The following is a 17,569-nucleotide window of genomic DNA, read 5'->3' as shown; positions in this document are numbered from 1 at the left end:
CAGTAAATTACAGGCTATCGTATCTTTACCCCACTTTGCTATATTTTACGGATTGGTGACAGTAATATCACAACTTTACGTAAGTGTTTTTAAATGGTAAATTCCTATCGTTTACTCCATGATTTTAATTTTTTCACGGCAAATTAAGTGCACTTATTAGGTGCTAGTTGCGTATCGAAGACGTCTTTATATGAGTTCTTGTAAATTACACAGCTTAGTTTGAGATCCCTGTGTTTTGATATGTGATTATGACGTCTCTGTTGTTCTATGTAGTTTTTTTTATATATAAACTAGTGTTATACGTCTTGGTAATTGCTGGATTATAACTTAAATCACTGTTCATTAGGTAACATCGCAGCAATGAAACTATATGATTGTCAACTTGGATAAGGATGAAGTTTTGAATTTTTTTTTTTTTTATGTTTTTTTTTTTTTTTTTTTTTTTTTTTTTTTTTTTTTAGATGTTGTTTTCTGAAAAGCTTAGTTTCAACATATGAGTACTCCGAATTGGGGCTAATCTTAAGCGAATATAATTAAAATGTTTTAGCAATATTTGATCAAAAAGCTGGCACGATTTTAAAATCAAAAGTGATGAGACCCTAGTTTGAAGATTCCCAAGTCTTATTCATCGAAGTATAAAGTTGGTTCTCTCGTTTTGAACTGTTTTCGCCGTAATACTTTGATAGGATTCCACACCATGAATCCTATTATATGGCGAGACATGAAAGGAGTTTTGAGGTTCCTACGCACTTTTTTAACTTATTCACGCAAGTATGGTTTGGTTTAATAAGTTTCCGTGTTAGTTTCAGGACTTCTAAATGTGTAAATTTCCTGACCTATAAATAAAACGAGTTTGAGATTGTAGTCGTCCAAACTATCGAACTATTTTTCTTTAATAGGTGCACGTATTTTCACTGTTATTCCTTTATGCAACTTTAATCACTGCTTTGATTACAGGGCATGGCTACTGGTGTAGTTGCCGGGCATGGCTACTGGTGTAGTTGCCGGGCATGGCTACTGGTGTAGTTGCCGGGCATGGCTACTGGTGTAGTTGCCGGGCATGGCTACTGGTGTAGTTGCCGGGCATGGCTACTGGTGTAGTTGCCGGGCATGGCTACTGGTGTAGTTGCCGGGCATGGCTACTGGTGTAGTTGCCGGGCATGGCTATTGGTGTAATTACAGGATATAGATACTAGCTTGCTTACATCGTATGGCGACAGATTTAATTACAGCGTATATCTACTGGCTTGCTTACAGCGTATGGCTACTGGCCTAATTACATAATTTAGTTACTAGGCCATACTGATTTTGATTAAAGCGTATGGCTACTGGGCTAATTACATAATCTATTGCTAGTTTAATTACAGTGAGTGGTTATATAGTGAAATTTAATAAATGCTCGCTCGATTAAATTAAAGACTAGTAATTGAGGACGGGTTGTTAATGAGGGTAAAGTTGCCTAAACGTTACACTTAGAGTTTCAGCTTGGGCTGTTGATCGTGGTGCTTTCGACAATTGCCTTAATAAATGCACGACTTTATGACTAGCTGTGTAGTGTGGTGTTATTGACAACGTGGGGCATCTGACAGTTTACTTTGTAAATGTATGAATCGCTACGTATAATTGAGGAAGTAACTTGTGTGTAAATTGAAGGTATTATGAATCTTGATACAAATAACTTGGTCATTGGAATAACCGTGTTGAGGATATGGTTTTGAGAACGTGATTATGAAAAAAATTCAATACACACGGGGCCCTAAGGTAAGTGGGGATGCTCGGAACGCAGGCGAACAATAACATCAAAGCTATGAGGATAGGAACTGGAGAAACATCCTGCAGTTCAAACCCCAAACTCTTATGGCAAAGATCACAGCAATAACATTAAGAGACTTGGGCTGGCCGGAATACTCTACAACTGAACCCAGACACAGCACAGAGTATCCAACACATTCCACCATGGAAAAAACAAGTAGCAAAATTCAGCTACACCAAGCTCCCAAGGGCAAAAGAAAACTGCACCATAGAGGAACTCAGAAATGCTGCAACAGCAGCAATGCAAACTGCAGAAACCATAGGAGCACAGATCTACTATACTGATGGTACAGTGGATCCAGGAACACAAACAGCGGGAGCTGCAGTTCACTCCTGCAATTTCACAGCATGCTGGAGGACATCAAACAATGTCTCCACCCTGCAGACAGAGCTTGTTGCAATACAACAAGCCCTAAGATACTCCATTGAGAATGAGGAAGGACCAGTAGTCATTCACACTGATTCACGATCCTCAATGCAAGCCCTACAGCAGGACAAAAACAAAGAAAACAAGTTCCTGATAGCTGATATCAAATCCCTCCTATATCAGCACAATGTAAGAAGCAGGCTAGTAACATTCAACTGGATACCCAGTCACATAGGGATACCAGGGAACTGGTGTAGTTGCCGGGCAAGGCTACTGGTGTAGTTGCCGGGCAAGGCTACTGGTGTAGTTGCCGGGCAAGGCTACTGGTGTAGTTGCCGGGCAAGGCTACTGGTGTAGTTGCCGGGCAAGGCTACTGGTGTAGTTGCCGGGCAAGGCTACTGGTGTAGTTGCCGGGCAAGGCTACTGGTGTAGTTGCCGGGCAAGGCTACTGGTGTAGTTGCCGGGCAAGGCTACTGGTGTAGTTGCCGGGCAAGGCTACTGGTGTAGTTGCCGGGCAAGGCTACTGGTGTAGTTGCCGGGCAAGGCTACTGGTGTAGTTGCCGGGCATGGCTACTGGTGTAGTTGCCGGGCATGGCTACTGGTGTAGTTGCCGGGCATGGCTACTGGTGTAGTTGCCGGGCATGGCTACTGGTGTAGTTGCCGGGCATGGCTACTGGTGTAGTTGCCGGGCATGGCTACTGGTGTAGTTGCCGGGCATGGCTACTGGTGTAGTTGCCGGGCATGGCTACTGGTGTAGTTGCCGGGCATGGCTATTGGTGTAATTACAGGATATAGATACTAGCTTGCTTACATCGTATGGCGACAGATTTAATTACAGCGTATATCTACTGGCTTGCTTACAGCGTATGGCTACTGGCCTAATTACATAATTTAGTTACTAGGCCATACTGATTTTGATTAAAGCGTATGGCTACTGGGCTAATTACATAATCTATTGCTAGTTTAATTACAGTGAGTGGTTATATAGTGAAATTTAATAAATGCTCGCTCGATTAAATTAAAGACTAGTAATTGAGGACGGGTTGTTAATGAGGGTAAAGTTGCCTAAACGTTACACTTAGAGTTTCAGCTTGGGCTGTTGATCGTGGTGCTTTCGACAATTGCCTTAATAAATGCACGACTTTATGACTAGCTGTGTAGTGTGGTGTTATTGACAACGTGGGGCATCTGACAGTTTACTTTGTAAATGTATGAATCGCTACGTATAATTGAGGAAGTAACTTGTGCGTAAATTGAAGGTATTATGAATCTTGATACAAATAACTTGGTCATTGGAATAACCGTATTGAGGATAATGTTTTGACAACGTGATTATGAATAAATTCAATACACACGTGGCCATAAGGCAAGTGGGGATGCTCAGAACGCAGGCGAACAATAACATCAAAGCTAGGAGGATAGCAGTATGTCTTTTCTTATTTCAGGTTAGTCTGTTTGGCGAGTAAAATCCTTATATTGTTTCTAAGGATAGCAGTAAATCTGTATTTTTTTCTGATTAGTATTGTGTAAAAGTATCTTTATTGAAGCTATAACCTTAGAAAGCAGGGTGCTATATGCCAAAGGTCTCACAGGGGAAAAATAGATTTTTTTACAGTGACTTAAGTACTGGCATGCATGGACTCTTCCTATTTAAAGTCTGATATCTTGGTATCATTGGTGACTGGGTCCCTATCTTTAAGTTAAGCATTTTAGCCTTTTTAACGAGTTATCCCCCAATAGCATTGAATTTAATTGTATCTTAACATTTGCGATAAATTCTAATAGTTTTAGCTTCCAATAATAAGTGAATAGAAATCTAAAGGTCGTGAATTGTAATATTTTTTTTATATTAGAGAACTAAAAAAAAATCTTATTTAAAAGAGGAAAGTTCCATTTTAAAGGTTCTTTCATGTTTTTATTTCGATTTCAGTACCTCTTCATAGGTTGGTTGTTGGCCTTGGTTGTAGTTTTTAGTGCACGACAAACTTCAGCCGGGCAAGTCCAACCCCACTGTTAGTGTCCTGTCCAACCCCACTGTTAGTGTCCTGTCCAACCCCACTGTTAGTGTCCTGTCCAACCCCACTGTTAGTGTCCTGTCCAACCCCACTGTTAGTGTCCTGTTGCGCCCATACAAATCTACGTGGCTAAGTTTTAATGCAAGTGTTAGGTAGGTAGACTGGAATTAAAATCATAATGCTTATGAACTGCAATGGTTGTATTTTGTAATCATGGACTCTTATTTCTGGGGGAACTAAGTTTTTAAACTGGGGGTTTTAAGGTTCCTAATTTTTCGGTGCAATGGAGTGAATGACTACGAGAATCTTTATTAAATGTGGGTGGGGAATTAGTTTATTCAATGGTACTTCTCGAACACAAGCATTACCATTTTAATTTATTGCTTACAGAAGTTAGTGTTCCTTCAATGTCAAATACTTGTGAATTTTATATGGTTGTTGTGCCGGTTTGTGGGTCTCGCCCTAACGTGATATAAAACATAGGAGAATTAACCTTGGCTTCATAGTAGTTTCAGCCACGTGGGTCTCGTCCTGACGTATATAGAACATTGGAGAATTGACCTTTAATTCATTGAAATTTCAGTTAAGGGGGTATCGTCCTAATGTAATATAAAACATTAGGGAATTAGCATTATCTTCATTGTAGTAGTTTCATCTATAGGGCTCTCGTCCTAACAAATAAACATTGGAGAATAATTAACCTTGGCTGCATTGGACTTATCTAGTAGGACTTTGCGCCAGCGCCTATCAAATTTCTTTAAATTTTACAGGTGGACGTTAACCCTATGCTAATCTTGGGTATATGCTACTTTTGGAGGGCCTAAGTCTCTCATTGAAAAAATGAGGAAATCTACAATAATGGAAAATCTAAGGCAGTTTATTCTTCAAGGTACGAATAGCTATTATGGAATTCTAAGTTTTGCAATCTGGGTTTTAAGATTTCAAAATGCAGTTTTTTAGGCATATATTTTGTATTTTTATATTTGCTTTTAAAGTTTTTGTAGAACTATAATTCTCTCAACAGGTACAGTTAATCGGTTCTACAAATTGTGAATACCAGATTGATTTAGACTGTAAATGATACAAAGAGCTACATAGATATTTATAGTCGTTAAATTTTTAAAGGCATGAATGACTAGTTTTTTTTTCTATTTATGGTTATTAATCAGTGTTCTTTTCTATTTATGGTTATTAATCAGTGTTCTTTTCTATTTATGGTTATTAATCAGTGTTCTTTTCTATTTATGGTTATTAATCAGTGTTCTTTTCTATTTATGGTTATTAATCAGTGTTCTTTTCTATTTATGGTTATTAATCAGTGTTCTTTTCTATTTATGGTTATTAATCAGTGTTCTTTTCTATTTATGGTTATTAATCAGTGTTCTTTTCTATTTATGGTTATTAATCAGTGTTCTTTTCTATTTATGGTTATTAATCAGTGTTCTTTTCTATTTATGGTTATTAATCAGTGTTCTTTTCTATTTATGGTTATTAATCAGTGGTTTTTCTATTTATGGTTATTAATCGGTAGGTTTTTTTCTATTTATGGTTATTAATCGGTAGGTTTTTTTCTATTTATGGTTATTAATCGGTAGGTTTTTTTCTATTTATGGTTATTAATCGGTAGGTTTTTTTCTATTTATGGTTATTAATCGGTAGGTTTTTTTCTATTTATGGTTATTAATCGGTAGGTTTTTTTCTATTTATGGTTATTAATCGGTAGGTTTTTTCTATTTATGGTTATTAATCGGTAGGTTTTTTCTATTTATGGTTATTAATCGGTAGGTTTTTTCTATTTATGGTTATTAATCGGTAGGTTTTTTCTATTTATGGTTATTAATCGGTAGGTTTTTTCTATTTATGGTTATTAATCGGTAGGTTTTTTCTATTTATGGTTATTAATCGGTAGGTTTTTTCTATTTATGGTTATTAATCGGTAGGTTTTTTCTATTTATGGTTATTAATCGGTAGGTTTTTTCTATTTATGGTTATTAATCGGTAGGTTTTTTCTATTTATGGTTATTAATCGGTAGGTTTTTTCTATTTATGGTTATTAATCGGTAGGTTTTTTCTATTTATGGTTATTAATCTGTAGGTTTTTTCTATTTATGGTTATAAATCTGTAGGTTTTTTCTATTTATGGTTATTAATCTGTAGGTTTTTTCTATTTATGGTTATTAATCAGTAGGTTTTTTCTATTTATGGTTATTAATCAGTAGGTTTTTTCTATTTATGGTTATTAATCAGTAGGTTTTTTCTATTTATGGTTATTAATCAGTAGGTTTTTTCTATTTATGGTTATTAATCAGTAGGTTTTTTCTATTTATGGTTATTAATCAGTAGGTTTTTTCTATTAATGGTTATTACTCAGTGTTAGTATCTTTAAGTAGTTTTCAACTTTTCACTTGTGGTTGTTACAATAAAGGTGTTCAGTTATTTCTATTTATTAATACAAATAAATTTCTACCATGTTAGAAATGCTGGTAACTGCTTGCTAAGCATCTAGCTCATTTCTAGTGATTCTTTGAAATTTGTTAGTTACCTGGCGTTCAAAAGTTTTAAAGTCTGAAGTTAACAGCAGTGATAATCATGAACAAGAATGTGAGGTGAAATTTTACTTAATGTTATTAGTTATTTAGGAGCACAATTTTCTGGACTAAAATTATAAGTTCCGATACGAATTTTGTTTAAATAGGGAGTTAATTCCGTAAGTGATACCTTGAAACTGCTTTCTTCTCAATTACTGTTCAAGCACATGGATTTCTGAAGGTTATACCACTTGTATGGCCTTAGTGTCTTCAATATTTAAGGTCATATACTTTAGTTTAAATTGCACGTTATACATTTTTCAGGTTGACACTTGACTGACAAGATTATTCCAAATTCTCAAATCTTGCCGTTCTGGGGAGAGTCTTCGATTATGGAAGGAAACCTTGGATATTTTCTTTAAAGGTAAGAGTAACTAATATGAAATTTATATATATATATATATATATATATATATATTTTTTTTTTTTTTTTTTGGATGGTGTTGTCTGAATATTTTAAACTTTTTAGATTAAGTATTAGGGGAGGTAATGTTCATGGATTTTGTTTGCTAAAGCGCTTATCAAAGTTTTAGATTGAAATATATTAGGGGAAGTAGTGTTTATAGTTTTTTTTTACCAAAGCGCTTATTACTGAACTTTATAAACTCGGGTATTGGTGTGACCTAGTTTTTCATGAACATTTTGGATTTCAATTTGAGACTAGCTATTGTCGATGGCATTGCTTTACTATACTAAACACTTAAGTATTAAACTTTAAACTTGTTAGATGCTTTTATAAAATTGACATAGGAAAAAGTATAAAGTTATTTTTCTTATTAGTTTTACATATGAAAGTTTTTAAACTCTTTCACTTTGACTTGGGAAAATAATTTAACTATTTATCAATGGCTTTATATTCTATTATATTTTGCAGGGTTCTTCTGATTTGGACAACCTGTTGAAAAGTTAAAACCACCTAGCTCCAGAGATTAATGACCTGTTTGATTACTATAGGATGGTGTGCATAAATCTGGCAGGAACGAGAACCCTAGACTGGTCTCCATAATTTGAAGCATTCATCCTAAGTTTAGGAAGATTATTTTGGAGTGAATAATTAAATAGAAGCTTGCTGAGTTTCCTGTATAAGACACTGTTGGAGCTACTGGGCACTGCTGATAGGTACTGTTATGGATAGGGAATCCTAACAAGGGAAGCCAGCAGGATTTCCCAAATTTTTTAAAGTATTTCACCGCAGCTGTTGGACTTGAACCGATTTAGATTTTACTATCAGACTGACTGAAGTCTCTTCGCAAATCCAATGTGACATTTGTCTGTACCATGAAGGTGAATGACTATCTGGATGACTTCTGCTTGAGGACCTGGGTCTCTATTGCCCGTGATTCTGGTTACAGTATAACTAATCTTGGGTCATGTCTAGGAGGCACTGTTAATGACTTTATACAGTTTTGATTGTGTAAAGTCACGTTAATTTTTATATCTAGCTTGTGAAACTATCTAAATCTAGTTCTCAATGTATCTTGCAAAATTTTATTTGTATATCTTCAGTACCAGCTGAACTCGGTTGAGTCCCTTGTTAGGCTGGGAGGAACGTAAAAGTAGAGGTCCCCTTTTTGTTTGTTTATTTGTTGATGTCGGCTACCGCCCAAAATTGGGGGAAGTGCCTGGTATATGTATGTATCTTCCTTAATTTTCTATTTTTAAAATAAACTATCCCTGCGTGTCGTAAAAGGCGACTAAAAGGGGAGGGGGGGGGGGCTGGGAAACCCCCTCTCCTGTATATAATCCTGCGAGACATCAACAGAGATGGTGCGTTTATTCCAATCTTTTATTTTACTTACAATTAAACCTTTTTAAATTTCATGTTCCATTTCCTGATGGGAAATTCTTCAGAAGTCTTCAATTTTAAATTTAGTTTTTGAAAATGTTCATGGCAAGTTTTAAACCTTTTTAAATTTCCTGTTACATTTCCTGATGGGAATTTTTAGTCTTTTAAATTTTGAATTTAGTTTTTGAAAATTTTTATGGCAAGTTTTAAGTTTTTTAATTTTGCTTTTTAAGCACTAGTAATGTTCTAATACTTACGTTTTGTCTTACTATGAACTTAATTTTGTTCTCTTAAAGTTTTTTTTTTTTTTTTTTTTTTTTTTTACAAAATTTTATGTATTGATTAGTCTTGATTAAATTCTTAATAAAAAGATTTTGAGTTTTCTTACTGCTGAGTAATATACCATTGACATCCTTGATTTATTAGAAAGTAATATGGATATAGAGAGGTTTTTCTCATAAGCCACGTGAGGAGAGTTAAGATTAAGGAACGTCGGCAGAAGATTAAAGTCTCAGCCATGACATATATTAACGTGGCAGTAGTTTTGAGTATGAAGCTTAGTAAAAAGAATATTACTAAATACTTAACCAAACAGTTTTGCATAGTTAATATATTTAATTAGTTATGGTGTATAGTCTATGAAATAATTCAAAGGTATCGTGCGCAAAATGCCACTGTTTTGGAAAGTACTATAGACAATTTTTTTTCCTGAGTAGGGGAATTTGTGGAATTTATTTCATGTAGAAACCTGAAGTAATGAACAAAAGTAAAGATATATCCTATTTTGGTTAAAATGCTTTACCTAGAGTTCCTACTACTTATGCAGAAACTATAAATGCCTAAGACCCAGAGGTGGAGTGCTTTACATAAGCCTGTCAGTGTAGTCTATCCACAGGGTATACTGTAGTTGCTTTGGTAACTTTGGGTAACTTGCAGCAAGGTCAGAAACTGTTAACTCCATATTTGCATTAGTAACGATTTTGTAGCTTCAAGATGTACAGTTATGAAAATTATACCACACCTGCTGAACCCAAGTTGGAAAAAAAAAGAAAAAAAATCCTACATGCACAAATTTTAGGTAAAATCTCTGAAATATCTTAGGCTGAAATAAAGTGACTACGAAAGAAACTTTGGGTTGCTGAACAGTAATGGTGAAAAAAAAATCACTTGGGTATTCATATTAAGTGTATGGAATATGATTGAATCAAAGTCCCTTGTAAAGCCGAGCATGCCCGACGGGCAAACTGTGATTCCAGACCACGATAGTTAGTGAAAATGAGGGTTGATGACGTCAAAAGCAGGAAAACTAAATGCAGGGATCTGGCAACACTCTGATGCCAGATCCCTGTCTGTGGTTTTCCCCGCTTCTGACTTCATTAACCCTCATTCTTACCAACTATCGTGGTCTGGTATCAGTTTGTCTGCCGGGCATGCTCGATCGTGTGGACAGGGCTTAATACTTCGTAAGTCTTGATTTGAAGTAATTGCCTTTCATGCTCGAGAAAGTTAAAATTAATCTCGCCTGGATCAGGATTTGCCATGGCGTTACTATTGACTTGGAATTTGATATCTAACCTAAAGACTTATTTCTAAATCTGTGAAACTTATTTGACTATACCACAGCCTTCTAATTTTGGATATTAAAGCTATGTTACTTTTGTTAGAGACTCTTAACTCTTGGTTTACAAAGACCAAATGGAATCTGTTGACATATATTTTTCAGGAGTTGTCATTTGATTTCGGTTAAGCAATTTCTAAAAGAAGGGATTTTGAGCTCCTTCCACATTAGGGGAAAATGTAGGGCAGGCACTCAGATTTGTCCGAAATGCTCCCTGTTTTGAAACTGTTACCAAATCAAACAAAGACGGGCAGTATAGGCACAGGCAGGCGAACGTACGACTTGGGCCAGACGCAGAATGTAAAGTGCAGTCAGGGCTGTGCTAGGCAACGTGACCCCAGTTAGGGGCCCATCAAGTGCCTCAAAGTTTACAGGTAATTTGATGGTTTGCCAGTGGTTTATTCGTCCAGGACGTTACATATTCCTAATCGCCACCCATACCACAAAATTGGTAACTGTCTGCTCGCCATGCATTTGTCTCTAGTGAAGGGGCTTTATTGTTCAATCTCAATGCAGTATGTGCACATCTCAAGGTGCAGTAGTATTAAACATTCTTGGCAGCATTTATTTGACCTCTAACTGCACTTAATTTTCAGGCTTTTAATTAACATCCGTTCACGCTTCCGTTCATCATACTATTCTCTACCATTCAACTTTACTTCCTAGCACAACTCCAGGAGTTACCCCTATTACATTTCAACCCTTCGTGTCTTATGGCCTTTGCAAAGAAATGATTTTAAACAAGAACTGTATTCTTTACATAAGTGCGTATGTCATGTCCAATTCTGAATAGTTTCTCTGATTTTTAAAGAAAACGATAATCCTGTATTATCAATTTCATTTTAGAGTGCATGAGTACAGGGAAGGAGGTTGCTGAACAGAATTAAAACCTGCACTTTTACCAGTCATATTTCCGAATGCTTTGAAGAAATGCAAGAATTTTGAAGTAAACTGACTTTTCTTTTTGTCCAAGAAACACAAATTTCTTGGTAACCCACAATTTATTTCTCTACAGTTAGACTACACGTCACCTTCAGTTAAGATTTAGTTGGTGTCAAAGAAGGTACCCAGTTCTTCAGCTTCAGAAAATATACTTTCTGAAGCTAAGCTACACATCTACTTAGAAGAGAAGGTTGGTATAAGCCTTAAAAGGGTTCCAACAGGGAAAATAGCCCAGTGAGGAAAAGAAATAAGTGAACAAAATAGTGCGCCTGGGTGTACCCCCAAACTAGAGAATTCTAACTCGAGATAGTGGAAGATGGAACTCTCTATTGCCTATATAAGTTTCTATCGGAGCCAATATTTCTGAATAATTTCTCGTGTTTTTGAAAAAAAAAGGAAAACGTTATTGCTGTAGTTTTATCTTCGCTTTAAGAGTGCATGTGTGTGGTGGAGGTTACTAAACAGAACTTGACCGAACGAATATTTCAGGAAATATAAGAATTTGTGGTAATATTGTTTCAGGAAATATGAGAATTTGGGGCAAAATTTTCGACCATCTTGTGCAAGATACCCAAATTTCTTCGTAGACCAAAATCTGAACATCACATAGTTAACAATTCACCTAAAGTTAAGATTCAGTCGGTGTCGAAGAAAGTACACAGTTCTACAGCTTCCGATATAATCTTTAAAGCTGTTTCACGTTCTTTAGTCATATGAACGCAGCTATAGTGGCTTCACGTTCTTCTTTCATGACATATGAACGCATCCGTAGTTGATTCACGTTCTTCTTTAGTGACATATGACCGCAACTGTAGTGGCTTCACGTTCTTCTTTAGTGACATATGAACACAGCTGAAGTCACTTTACGTTCTTCTTTGGTGACATATGAACGTAGCTCTTCTTTAGGGACATATGAACGCATCTGTAGTGGCTTCACGTTCTTCTTTAGTGACATATGAACGCATCTGTAGTGGCTTCACGTTCTTCATTAGTGACATATGAACGCATCTGTAGTGGCTTCACGTTCTTCTTTAGTGACACATGAACTTAGCCATGAGTTGTTCTGTGTCTACCAATGTTTCAGACTTGTAAGGAAAAAAGGTAAATATATCGGTGATTCTTCCGGTATATATATATGTTTGTGTAAGGCTTAATTTTGAACGTGTTAGAGACAAAATGAAATTAGCTTACCTAAGACAATTTAATTTTTAGTTAATAATTATGTGTATGCTGCCGGGGCACGTTTTGGTTAATATAGTAAAAATTTTGTTATAATGTAATTTTTTATTATATATATACATATATATATATATATATATATAGAGAGAGAGAGAGAGAGAGAGAGAGAGAGAGAGATATAGAGAGAGAGAGAGAGAGAGAGAGAGAGAGAGAGATAGATAGATAAATATATATATATATATATATGTGTGTGTCTGTGTGTCTGTGTGTATATATATATATATATATATATAATACAGTAAATAAGCCAAGTGCCAAAGCTGCTCTTATCATAGATTTCGTAAATTCAATTCATGTAAAGCAAGTTCATAGCAAAGATAAAGTTACCTTAAGTACTTTTTTTTCTGGATAAACTATTGAACCAGGCAGACGATTCCGTTCATCCAAGTCAACGTAGATTGAATTTTCTTAACGTAACGACGGATACTCATTAATTAAACTTTTACTGATAAATTCCTAGCTGTATCAAAATTCTAGGTGTTAAGGGATGCCTTCCTTAAAAAAAACATTTATAGTTTATTATTGTATTTTTCCGTACATAAGAGGATAAGCAGTTACAGTATTGATTTAAATATTTTCATTTATAAAGGAGAAGCTGTCCAAACATATCATAGAAATATATAAGTAGTGTAAATTATATATTTTCATAGTTTTTAACATATAAAACTTGGCAAAATACTCCTAAAGAAGGTAAAATAAATTACATAGTTTCCCATAAATTTGTTTTCTTTAAAGAAAGTTTGAATATCGTTTTCTTTAACTTCTTTGATAAACTAAAGTAAATAGTTCCAGCAATGGTATGGATGCGTTCATAGAGTAGAGTTTATGAACGAAAAACAGTTGTCTTAGATGTTTTATATTTTTATACATAGTAAATGATGAATTACCCTCATAAATATATCACATTCGAACAAGTTATTCATATATTGATTAAAGATACTGAATGAGCTTATTAAATAAGTGTTTTGAAATGGTGTGTCTAGTCCAACCAGAGCTCCACTTTTAAAAAAACGTAAAGATTTTAATCAATGAACGAAGCCATGGTAAGCTGGAGGCCTCTGATTGGTTTGAGCAATTTTCCCGCCTGAAGCGTGAAAATTTCAGTCCAATTACGGACACACTACAAGAAGGGTGGATTTGAACAGTGCTTGTGTATCGAGACAATTTCAGGTAAAAATAGTGATTTATTGAGGTTTTTTTTTTAACTTTTCGTTAAGACAATCATCGAGTAATCATTATTTGTTTCGTAAAGGTGTTATTTCGCTGAAAAATTATGTATATTGGTTTCGAAAAGGGATCTAATTTCGAAACAGGAACGGCCATTAAGTATTTTCCGGTGCTGACAATATTTACCGTTTATTAATAAACTGACGCTTTTTTTCAGTTTATTTTAATTCCCACATACGGTGAAATTATCTAAGATGAACGCCATAATCGCTATTAATCACTTTCATTTTATTAATTGTGGTATTCAGAGAATTCTTGACGATTTTTAAACAAGCAATTAGCCTTTTATTGCCAGTCTTACGCTAAATATAATAAAGATATTCAAGTCTAGAATATTTATTCATCCATACAGGTGATGTTATTAATGGATCGTATAATGGATAGTCTAGCGAGTTTAATTTCGTTGCGAAGGTTGTTTTGATAAATGTACGTTTGTATCTCTGCCTGTGTGTTTGTAATTTGTGTTTGTGATTTGCTTAAAACTAAAACTATTTGATCGAATCTTATGAAATTTGGTGGGATAACTAGTCCCAATCGAAGAACAATTTGATAAGATTTTGGGAGTGATTGGGTTATGATCGAAGAACATTTTGATTAGATTTTGGGAGTGATTGGGTTATGATCGAAGAACAATTTGATTAGATTTTGGGAGTGATTTGGTTATGATCGAAGAACAATTTGATTAGATTTTGGGAGTGATTGGGTTATGATCGAAGAACAATTTGATTAGATTTTGGGAGTGATTGGGTTATGATCGAAGAACAATTTGATTAGATTTTGGGAGTGATTGGGTTATGATCGAAGAACAATTTGATTAGATTTTGGGAGTGATTTGGTTATGATCGAAGAACAATTTGATTAGATTTTGGGAGTGATTGGGTTATGATCGAAGAACAACTTGATTAGATTTTGGGAGTGATTTGGTTATGATCGAAGAACAATTTGATTAGATTTTGGGAGTGGTTGGCTCAAAGGTCAAGGTAGGAAATGTCATAAACGTTTTTGCTATATCGTGGTAAATTTTTATCGGATTTTCATGAAACTATACCAAAATGTTCATAATTCAATTGCATATCTTGTGATATATAACAAGGTCAAGAAGGTCTTTACATCCTTTTGCTATATCGTAGACATATTTCATGAAATTTGGTGGGATGATTGACCATGATCCAAGGACAATTTTATTAGGTTTTGAGTGATTGGGTCAAAGGTCAAGGTAACGAAATGTCATAAACGTCTTTTTTCTATGTCGTGGTCATTTTTTATCCGATTTTCATGAAAATAATGCCAAAATGTTCATAATTCAATTGCCTATATTGTAATATACAACAAAGCCAAGGTCTTTACGTCTTTTTGTTATATCGTGGGCAAATTTCATGAAATTTGGTGGTATAATTGACCATGATCCAAGGACAATTTGTTTTGATTTTGGAAGTGACTGGGTCAAAGGTCAAGGTGAGGAAAAGATCAAAAATGTCTTTTTGCTATATCGTGGTCAATTCTTATCCAATTTGCATGAAACTAGTGGTAAAATGTACATAATTCAATTGCCTATTTTGTTAAGTGGTGTTGGCGAAGGTATGTGCTCTACCGAGTACTCATTCTAATTGCCATGTTTTATACGTCATGATTGATTTGAGGAATTTAAAAGAAACAATCAAAATTAACTATTCTTTTAGCAGGATTTGTTCGCCTACAAGATTTACAATCTCATTTTCCTTGTTTTAAAATACTTAAAAGAGTAGATATCTTTGAATTTCTATGATTAAAATGCGTGATTGATTTAAAGTTAACTTATTGAGATTTATTCATAAAATCTATATTTATTTATATCCCAGAAGATAGTGATACTTTCCTTACTTAGGAATACTTAGAGTAGATAGTATTTTCATTCCTGTGCTTAAAATGCGTTATTGGTCTAAGAAATTAATTTACTGAGGTTTATTCATAAATTTTATTTAGATTTATGCATAACATTTAGGGCTAAGGGAAATGAAGTACATACGTCATCAGAATTTATTTTTTAGAGGAAAAATTACGGACAGGGTTTTTTTCGGGTTATTTTCTGGAACATACAATGAATTTATTGTTCGAAAGTATTGTAAAATCGATTTTTCCTGCGTTAACAATGCCCATTGCGTAGTTGGTACGAGATGTTGTCAGTGTTCTTAATATACTTTATTTTAATTGTTCATTATTTCTCATATCGTTTATTTATTTCCTTATTTCCTCTCCTCACTGGGCTATTTTTTCCCTGTTGGAGCCCTTGGGCTTAAAGTTTTGAAATATTACAACTAGGGTTGTAACTTAGCTATTAATAATAATAATGGTCTAATGCACACGTACAGTACGTAATTATATGCGAGATGTTGTTTATTTAAGAATCTCTTGAGCACTCAAGCGAATTATACGCAATTTAGCCAAACTTAACTATACGTACGCAAATGAATTAGGGTAGATAATGGATTTAGTAACATATGATATATTGATATAGCACATTATATGGTTTGTGTAGATGCTTTTATAATATCATTCAACTTTGCAGAAATTGCAATTATAAATAGAAATCTAGTCTACAGAACTTGATACCAATTTCTTATATATTCTCTCTCGAAAACTCTACTTCGCAATATTATCATTTTAAACTACGTTGATGTTATGTCAATTGTTACATATTCTTCCTTAAAATCAATTTTCGTAATTAGTAAAAAAGTTAGTATTAAGGAAACCATTCAATATATCTTGTTATAGATTTAGAAAATTAAAAAACTACGTATAGTCAATCTTCGAAGCCTATTGCTTTCCTAAATACTAAATGGTAGTTCGTATCGCAGTAACAGGTTGTGTCACTTCTAAAGAAAAATTATTCTAAATAAAATAAATTTGCTTTTTATTCGGCTGATTCCCGATCCTCACTGATACCCATTGTTGCATGTACCAGATCGCCTAAGTGTCTAATTAAGGAAAGTAAAATACCAGAGAAGGCAAACAAAAGTAAACTCGGTTGGTAAGAAGAATCAGCTTGTAGGGTGACACAAGGATTTTTTACCTCTCTCTCTCTCTCTCTCTCTCCTCTCTCTCTCTCTCTCTCCCTTCTATTCGTACCTTTCAACTCGCTCTCCCCCTTCTATTTGTACCTTTCAACTCGCTCTCTCTCTCTCTCTCTCTCTCTCTCTCTCTCTCTACACATTTGTTTCCTCTACTCGTCTCTCTCTCTCTCTCTCTCTCTCTCTCTAACGTATTTTTCAACTGTCGCTCCATTTACGTAGTCTCTCTCTCTCTCTCTCTCTCTCTCTCTCCACATTTGCTTCCTCTACTCAAGTCTCTCTCTCTCTCTCTCTACGTATTTTGAACTGTCCTTCCATGTACGTAGTCTCTCTCTCTCTCTCTCTCTCTCCTCTCTCTCTCCACACATGTTGTTTCTCTACTCAAGTCTCTCTCCACACATTTGTTTCCTCTACTCAAGTCTCTCTCTCTCTCTCTCTCTCTCTCTCGACACATTTGTTTCCTCTACTTAAGTCTCTCTCTCTCTCTCTCTCTCTCTCTACGTATTATTCAACTGTCCTTCCATTTACGTACTCTCTCTCTCTCTCTCCTCTCTCTCTCTCTCTCTCCACACATTTGTTTCCTCTACTCAAGTATCTCTCTCTCTCTCTCTCTCTCTCTCTCTCTGCGTCTTTTCAACTGTCCCTCCATTTACGTACTTTTCAACTCTCTCTCTCTCTCTCTCTCTCTCTCTCTCTCTCATCTCCGTATTTTTCAACTCTGTCCCCTCCATTTACGTACTTTTCAACTCTCTCTCTCTATTTACGTACTTTTCAACTCTCTCTCTCTCTCTCTCTCTCTCTCTCTCTCTACGTACTCTTCAACTCTGTCCCTCCATTTGCGTACTTTTCAACTCTCTCTCTCTCTCTCTCTCTCTCTCTCTCTCTCTCATTCGAAATTATAATCATTTTTTATCACACTACGTTTATT

General features: G+C 35.1%; 1 long non-coding RNA gene across 1 annotated transcript; it reads left to right on the top strand.

Annotated features, from left to right (window-relative positions):
- Positions 1-4,661: 4,661 nt before the first annotated feature.
- On the top strand, positions 4,662-8,048 carry LOC137629403 (uncharacterized). Its single transcript, XR_011041492.1, has 3 exons — positions 4,662-5,083; positions 7,047-7,146; positions 7,657-8,048. It is a non-coding gene; the product is annotated as an uncharacterized lncRNA (long non-coding RNA).
- Positions 8,049-17,569: the final 9,521 nt, after the last annotated feature.

This window comes from Palaemon carinicauda, chromosome 37 (assembly GCF_036898095.1).
Source record: "Palaemon carinicauda isolate YSFRI2023 chromosome 37, ASM3689809v2, whole genome shotgun sequence".
Classification (NCBI taxonomy): Eukaryota; Metazoa; Arthropoda; class Malacostraca; order Decapoda; family Palaemonidae; genus Palaemon; species Palaemon carinicauda.
The sequence above is the reverse complement of the archived record's forward strand: the minus strand, read 5'-3'. Positions and strand labels throughout refer to the sequence as shown.